Here is a 9191-nt window from a genome sequence, read left to right on the forward strand (position 1 = left end):
ATGCTGGGGTACCGCCTTGAAGGATACTAGTTGAACGAATCGACTTTTTGAAGCCTGCTACTTATTCTATCTGTTTTTTTTTTGTTTTGTTTGTCGAATCGCTATGTTACGGGGACATATGGAAGCCGTACACAGATGGGACGAACAAGAACAGACAAACATAGAGGGTGAAGAAGTTGCTTATTACGAATGAAATAGTTTCGAATGATGAAATATGTCATGCTGTTAAAAATTATATCTTCTTTTTTTTCTTTCCTTTTAAAAATTTCTATATAAGCTTGATGATCATTGCAAATTTTGCAATGTGTGACTGAAGGAAAGGCATCCAACCGTCTGGTTCGAATATTTACTTTTCCTTTTGGCCCCACTTACCTGGTTGCAGTCACTCGCAGCTTGTTCACTACATGCTTCCATCTTTTTGCGAACATATCCTGTGACAGGTATCTCTTATCCAGCCTGATCTTGCTATCGAGGTGGTAACTAAAGAAGTTAACCAACCCCTGGCCGGAGACGAAAGTACCTGTCACTATACCTCTCACACGCGTCTTCCATACTGTTTCCTTCAGTATGGCTACTACGCAGGAAAAGCAAGCCTTCTTTTCCCTGTTAAGGGAAAGGAATGGCACAATCTTGATAATAGACTCAGCCGATAGCTGTACTCTTTCCATCGTTGACAACGGTTGTTCGACAAAAGCTATCAGATCCGATAAATCCGGACATTCCACGAAGGCGTGCAAAACCGTTTCTCTGTCCCGTCCGCACCTCGAGCATGTTGGCGAGACGGCACTTCCGTGCCTTGACAGCTTGTCTCAAACAGGCAAAGCCGAACGATAGCACTGCAAAGCCAGGGATTTCTGGTAATTATCCAGATACCCCGACCCGAAAGTTCTGAACAGGTTGCTCAACTGATTTCCATCGAAGCCTAGTGCCTCCCCCAGGACAACGTCTGATATGAATTCCACTAACCTGCTATAGAAATCCGCAGTGGATCTCCTGTTGCCGGTATTGCCCGCTCGAGAGAGTAGCTGGAGTGATGGCACTCCGATTGCCAATCCCCCAGCTTAAGTCTTCGTTTGATCCATGGACCAATGTCCATTAAGGACGTCAACTGTGGAAGGTAGAACCTTACCTGCGGTGACCACACCTGCTCTCCATCCAGGTAAAGCCAGAGGTGCCTCAACCTTAACGCAAATTTTCTCACCCTCAGTCAAGGCATCTCTAGCTCACCCTTTAGCGGTCTTTGGCAGCAGACAGAGCGCTTCACAAGTGGCTTTCCTCCTTTCCACAAAAAGCGGAAAAGGATTCTTTCCAACTTGTTCAACCACAAATCGGGGCAAGGCACAGCGGTCAGGCGGCAGGTGATGACAGATGCTATGAACATCTGCGCCACCTCTGCCCTCTCTAGCAAAGATAACGCCCGCCCAGACCAGGTCTGGGTTAAGGCAGTCACCTTGCTCGTGACCTCGCTCCAATTCTTCTCTATCTGGAGAATCAGAACCCTAGCAACTTAACCGGACTATGCGTCCAACGCCCCACGATGTTATTGACGATATCGACCTTCCCCTCCAGGTGCCGAGTTGCAAGCCGACCAACTTGTTCTGGTTAACCTTTACTCCTCCCACCGCCTCGTATCCATTGATGGCGTTTTCCACATGAGGGAGCTGCCCTTCTTCGGACACGATGATGGAGATGTCATCCGCATACGCAGTAGTTCCCCTTCCACACCACAGATCATGCGGCACCCCGCTGACGCCTACAACTTCCGCAGCAATGGCTCAAGACCCAATACATACAAAAACGGTGACAGGGGACATCCCTGGTGCACTGAGCGTTCAATCTTGAACGCTTTTGAACTCTGTACAAAGCAGCAATCCAACCGCGGAAAGTCAGGCCCAACCTGGCCTCCTCGAGGACCACCGCCAGGTACCGATGGTCGACCCTATCAAATGCTTTAGACTGGTGTAAATGTACCAGTGCCCCACCTTTGCCAGAAATTTTTCCAATCCTCTCTAAGGAGTAGCGGATAAGATGGAGATTGTTGTGAATTGACCTACCCAGGATAGCGCAAGTGTGCGCCTCCCCGACAAGTCTATCCACGACACGCACCAACCTTTTTACCAAAACCTTGGCCAAAATCTTTAACTCTGTGTTTAGCAGAGTCATAGGCCGAAAATTACTTATGATATCCCCCTTACTCGGGTCCTATCTGATCAATGTCACCACCCCTCGGCTCGCAGACCTGGGAATTCTGCCATTCTGCTGCCAGTTGGCGTAGACGCTGGCCAGTAGGTGTCCGAACAAGTCTGGCATACTTTTGTAAAACTCATAGGGTAGACCATCAAAACCCGGCGGCTTCTCCCCGGGGCACTCGGATAGCGCCTCGATCACCTCCGCAGCTGTAATTGGCCCCTACAGCACTCAGCTTCTCGTGCCGAGAGACGCGAGCTACCAGCCAGAAAGTCCTGTAGGGCCTCAGCATGGTCTAGCATCCCTCTCCTCCTGATCAACTCGGCGAAGTGCTTGTAAAGTGCATCACACATCTCATCCTGTCCATTGAACAAACGTTCATTTTCATCAATCAAAGACCTGATTATGAAATCGTTGCCACACTGGGTCTCTACCGTACGGGTCCACCTGTCAACATTAATTCCCTCACGGCCCAATGCACGTACTGTAGCCCGAACCTTGCATCCCTCATGTTTGGCTTTCAGGTGACGGTTCAAGGCCGTTCTCGCTGCCAGAATTTGGGATGCAGAGCCCAATCTCAACGCCTCTTCTAAAGCCTTAAGTAGGTTCCCTTCTATTCTAGCCTTATCTAAACTTAGCTGACGGCTAAATCTAATGGACTCAAAATGTATGGCTCTTTTTAGGGAAAACCACCACCGGTTATTCACCACGGTGCCGGTCAATGCCCTTTTCACTATCTCCTTAATCCAGTCACGGTATGCCTCACAAGCCAAAATAGACTTGTTCAGTTTCCAGTAGCCGGATCCCTGTCTATAGGCACTATCTATGTTCATCCTACACTTAACCATTTTATGGTCAGTGTAGGCGACTTGAACTAAATGTGGACAGCTAAAGCTAGACTTATATCTAATCCTTATAACTAGCCTGTCTAAGTAAGACATGAGCTTCCCGTCGCCATTCATCCAGGTCAACATTGGGACGTTCGGGTGCTCAAGTCTGTAACGATCTGCCTGCTGAAAATGCTTAAGCAGATCGATGGGGCGTGAGTTAACACTCCAACCAGTCGAGCCACAGCTATCCAGGCGTGCATCCAGGATAGTATTGTAGTCTTCTAACACAACTAATGTCTTGGACGTCACGAGAAAGTTCTCTAGGCGTCGATAGAAATCAGTTTGCTGCCTTCTTGCACAAGGCACGTAAATACCGATCAACCTGAAGGCCTTGTTGCTGTATGTCACGTCAAGGACGACCAGTCCACCTTCAGGGTCCACAAAGACTGTACTTGTCTGTAGAGCCAAGCCTTTTCGGACCAGGACTACTAAACCCCTCGACCTCCGGTCTGGCCAGGAGATATGATTTTCTCATAGTCATTCAGGAGAGCGGAGAGGGTTTGTATACTATCCAGCTTGGCGTCTGTAGCAATCATCACATGTAAATGTGATCTGAGGTCGTCGAGGAGACATGATTGCTTCTACTTCGAGCTCAGACCACGCACATTTAACAACTGAGGTTAAGTGTTGTCAGTTTAAGAAGAAGTAAAGGTTCTGCTTACTTTTTCGTTGGCGATGTAGGGGCTAACCTCACGTTTCGTGAGGGAGTCCCTCTTTTTTCCTCTTTCCTTAGATATTTCGGAAGGTCTTTTAGCCTAAAAATGGCTTTTGGATGCCTCCCCTTCAGTTCTTTAAACAACGTTTCTCCTATCCAGGCACATTGTCTAGGATAGTCCTTGTGTTTTGGAAATAATAATGTAGTGTGGTGTGGCGCAATCACATCATTTGTGTAATTGTCCTTTGGGTCGAATTCGACCAAAATCCTTTTATTCCCTGGTTTTTCTGGGACGGCTGGGCGTTTTTTTTTACTTGTCTGCATTGCAAGGTTTTCTGATTTTGGGGGAGATGTGGATGTGGATGGGGGCAATAATCTTTTGGCCGAGTATCGTACCGTAGTGAACTCCCCCTCGACTACCTCCATTCAGTTTGACCATCGTACAGGTGACGCTGTACCTTGCAGGAGACCAGTCTCTGGAAAATATACTCAAATCGGGTGCTTTAGGAAAGCTACAAGATAGCAGTGGTTTACATTGTCGAACGCTTTCGACTGATTCAAACTGGTCAATGCTCCCACCAAAGCCAGAACTAATCTCAATCCGCTCTATGATCTACAGCATGAGGGGGAGACTGCCATGACCAAATCTACCGGGTATCGATCGCACTGATCGGTATTTTGTCCGTCTTTACATTCTGAGTTCAAATTCCACCGAGGTCGACTTTGCCTTTCATCCTTTCGACGGTCAATAAAATATGTACTATTTGAGCCCTGGAGGGATCGATGTAATCGATTACCCGCCTCCCTCGAACTTGTTGGCCTTGAGTCAAAAAAGTTGAAAGCATTGTTATTGGTGGTGGTGGTGGTATTAAGACAGCAAGCTGGCTGAGTCATTAACACGTTGGAAAAAATGTTTTTCTAGCTCTTCATGTTCTGAGTTCAAATCCCGCCGAGATTGACATTGCCTTCTATTCTTCGAGGTCGATGAAATAATACCAGCTGGTGATTGGAATCAATATAATCGACTGGTCCCGTTGTGCTAAGAAAGAATTATTGCTCGACCAGCAAGTTCCGGGGAGGTGGGTAATCAATGTAATCGATTACCCATCGAGTGCTCAAATCGTACATATCTTATCGACCCTCGAAAGGATGAATGGCAAAGTCGACCTCGGTGGAATTTGAACTCACGAAATGTTATAATAATTGTTTCAAATTTTTGTCACAAGGACAACGTGGGGGAGGTGGGGATGAGTAGATTACATCGACCCCAGTGTTCAACTGGTACATATTTTATCGACCCTCGAAAGGATGAACGGCAAAGTCGACCTCGGCGGAATTTGAACTCAAAACGTAGCGACTGACGAAATACCGATCTCTTTATTACCCATAGAGGGCTATACAAAGAATTTTTAAGACATCACAAAACATAAAGACAGTACAAAACGCAAACATAAAATCGGGGTAATTAAAATAAAATGATAATATGCAAGAATGAAAAAAATGAGGCGCAATGTCCACTCGACCCCCGAAGTCGAGTGATTACATTTATCCAGTTTTTCACTTTTACATTAAACATCATGTAAACATTTTAACGGTTTTGTAACTCAAAATATCCAAACACTCGCGTTACCTTTCTCCCATTAACGATTGTTACTTCCGTCCTTATCAACTGCAAATAATCAGTTCTAAGGGGTGGTGTCTCCACCAACCATACCCGTTTCGTTATTATATTTTCACCAAGTTCTTTTATGTATTCCCAGTAGTTTTCCTCGTGTATCAAAATGCATTTCTCAGCACATTTCTCTGGCATTTTCACTCTTATTATTTCCTCCAACCTCTCGACTTTTCTCTCCATCTGCTCGCAATTCTCGTACTTTATCAAAACCCCCTTGTATTTCACATCTTTATCCGTTCTCTCCTCCTCTTCTTGTACATCATTATTTTCTGGCTTTTCTATCTCTTTTTTGTTTTCTGTTGACCGTTCCTTTGACTTATTTTTCCTTCGCTTTTTAGGGTTAGTAGCTCCATTTTCGTTCTTCTCCTTTGTTTTCTCTGTTTCACACTTCCGTCTCTCTTTCATTTCCTCGGTGTGGTCTACAATGTTTTCCTCCTCTGCTTGTGCTTTCTCTTGCTGTGGCTGTATGAATTCATTTAGGGGGCCCTTGGTCTTCATATGACCTCTTTCCCCACATATGTAGCAATTTGGTTTCCTTCCCTCGACTACAACATTTAACGTTCTCTCATCCTCCACTTCTATCTGGTAGGGAATTCTTTCTATGTCCTCGAAAAAGCCACATTTAGAGTCCAAATCCCTACCATTTGTGCACTTTTGATTTTGCCACTGGTTCCAATTCCGGCTCCTCCTTGGTTGCAGCCAGCACTGTTGTGACCAACCACTCTGGTTTAATTTCTAGTGTAACTCTGGGAATACATATTTTCACACTTCTTCCTCTATAACTTGGTAGCAATGCTATTTTTGCACTTCTTAAAACGTTGGTCGCATGCTTGGTTGCCTCTTCTATAGTGGCGAACCTCACCTCAACCGTACCGAACTTTCTTCCTCTGCTGATGTACGTGGCTTCATTCACAATTTCACCCAGGCACTCCTCGATTTCCTCTTCCGTCACCATTTCAATTTTACAGGTTTCGACAGCCTGTGTACGATACACAACTGTCCTCAGAATTTTTTCTTCTTTAGTCTCTTTTTGGGGCGCACAATTTGTATGAATCTCCGTCAACTTCTATCAAATTCCTGCTTCTGCTCACCTCCTCCATATCCAACTTGATTAACTTGGTTTCCAGCGGCACTGGCTTCCTCGCCGCAGTGGCCTTGGCGTAGCTCTCCATACTGGAGACACTACCACTTGCCATAGCTGGGAAAAATTGCAGCGGCTCGCGTGAAACGTAACCGTAATCATTCCACAAAAAATCACAATTATTTACAGAGACAACTTACAGTAATTCACTCAGTTTTCACAACAGTATTCATAATAATTCACAGAGCCGTTATACCGCGAAGCAGTTCGACCGGCGTGCTAACGATTCTGCCAGCTCGCCGCCTTACGAAATGTTATAATAACAGCAACAAAATCTGAGTTCAAATTCAGCTGAAATCGACTTTGCCTTTCATGCTTTCGTGGTCGATAAAATAAGTACCAACTGAACACTGGGGTAGATTTAATCGATTTAACCCCATCCTTGAAACAAGGTCTAGTCTATTCAGGTGGCGACTTTTGTTCGGAGACATTGTCTTCGTAGTCAACGAACCAAAAACCATTCATTCATTCCATAAGTTCAAATCAATTCATCTCACTTGGGTCATTAATAAATACCCTTGGAAAGCCTACCATTTTCACAACTTCCTACTTGTGTCTTGCACTAAATATATTTATGGGTTTTGTACCAAAATGAAAGAAATTGATTCAGCTCAATGCGCATGGGTAACTTCCCTTATCTCATGGGTAAAGAACAAATAAATATATATGAAAAGGGTCAAATATAAAGTATTTTCTAGATTGTATTTGCTTTTTGTTGTGTTTATTAAGATCCGTATTCAGATCAGGTGTTAAACGGCATGGTGCCCAGTTAACTTACCATATCAAATGCTAACCTTGAGCAATAAAAGTTTAAGAAATTAGCATAGTTATTCGCTTTCATATATAGCAGGGAGCAGACAAAAGTGATCTTGTTTTTGTACAACGTTTCTATGAAGTAGTTTGTTGCTGTCAAAATGTTGCAATTTTCTTCCCTTTAATTTTGTTGCTCTCTCTCTCTCACTCACACACACGTGTGTGTGTGTGTGAGAGCTTTATATACACATACATACATACATACATACATGCATATATATATATATATATATATATATATATATATATATATATATATATATATATATATATATATATATATATATATATATATATATATATATATATATATATATATATATATATATATATATATATATATATATATATATATATATATATATATATATAAAACATATATATAAAACAACGAAAAGGAAAGCGGCAAATGAAAAAAAAGCAACAAACTTAGGTCATTACATACACACACACACTGTGCCTGCGCGCGCGTGTGTGTGTGTCTGGTGTGCGTGCCTTGGAGCCTTTCCCTCTTTCTCTTCCTTTAAGTACATAGTATACACCAACAGAATCACCTTCCTCTGAGCAGTTTTCTACTGGTGTCTAATCTTGTTGCTTGTACGAAACTGCAACGAATTAGAACTGAATAAGTGCCGGGGTCCTGATTTCTCTGCAACCCAGAGAAGCCAACGCCAGTGCATCGTTTTATGAGCGCATAACTTCCAGGAAGCTGTTTCCCGTATGATCAACATCGAAATACCTCAGAACACATGATGGAGGAGGATGCATTCACTGCTAATTCTGTAACAGACTTGTTCCTAGTTTGAAGTAAAGGCGCTTGACTCAGTAGTTTGGGGTATTCGGATCTCAACGTAAGGTGGTGAGTTCAATTCCCGTCAATGCATTATATCCTTGAGCAAGACATTTTATTTCTCGTTGCTCCAGTTCACTCAGCTGGCAAAAATTAGATGGATCTGTATTTCAAAGGGCCAGCCTTGTCACACTCTGTGTCACGCTGAATCTCCCCGAGAACTACGTTAAGAGTACGCGTGTTTTTGGAGTGCACAGCCACTTGCACGGATCAACTGGAGCTCTCGTCGTCGCAACCGACGGAGAGCCAGTTAGGCATCTCCTAGTTTGAAAGTTTTTTTTCCTTTGTTCTCCTGTTGTACAGATTCGGTTTCATCTCTCAGCTTTCTGTTTGTTTACTCTTCTTTATTGTTTGTGCCTTGTTACCATATGAGATGTGGAGGCGCAATGGCCCAGTGGTTATGGCAGCGGACTCGCGGTCATAGGATCGCGGTTTCGATTCCTAGACCAGGCGTTGTGAGCGTTTATTGAGCGAAAACACCTAAAGCTTCACGAGGCTCCAGCAAGGGATGGTGGCGAACCCTGCTGTACTCTTTCACCACAACTTTCTCTCAATCTTTCTTCCTGTTTCTGTTGTGCCTGTAATTCAAAGGGTCAGCCTTGTCACACTGTGTCACGCTGAACATCCCCGAGAACTACGTTAAGGGTACACGTTCTGTGGAGTGCTCAGCCACTTGCACGTTAATTTCACGAGCAGGCTGTTCCGTTGATCGGATCAACAGGAACCCTCGACGTCGTAAGCGACGGAGTGCCAACAACAACAACCATATGAGATATTTGTCTGTACATCTTGTCCATTTGATGGTGATTATAAATTGGCACCTGAATATTCGCAGACTCTGAAAGCTTGCTCGGTGGATTGTTTTAAAAGATTATTCTCTTCTTGAAATACCTTAACCAATCTGTAGTGTGGCACTTATTTTTGATGAAAGCAACTGAATAGAGACGGCGAGGAGAGTGTTAGTAAGAGAGGGAGGAAGA

The sequence above is a fragment of the Octopus bimaculoides genome, chromosome 2 (genome assembly GCF_046866305.1).
Source record: "Octopus bimaculoides isolate indiv1 chromosome 2, ASM4686630v1, whole genome shotgun sequence".
In the NCBI taxonomy this organism is placed as follows: domain Eukaryota; kingdom Metazoa; phylum Mollusca; class Cephalopoda; order Octopoda; family Octopodidae; genus Octopus; species Octopus bimaculoides.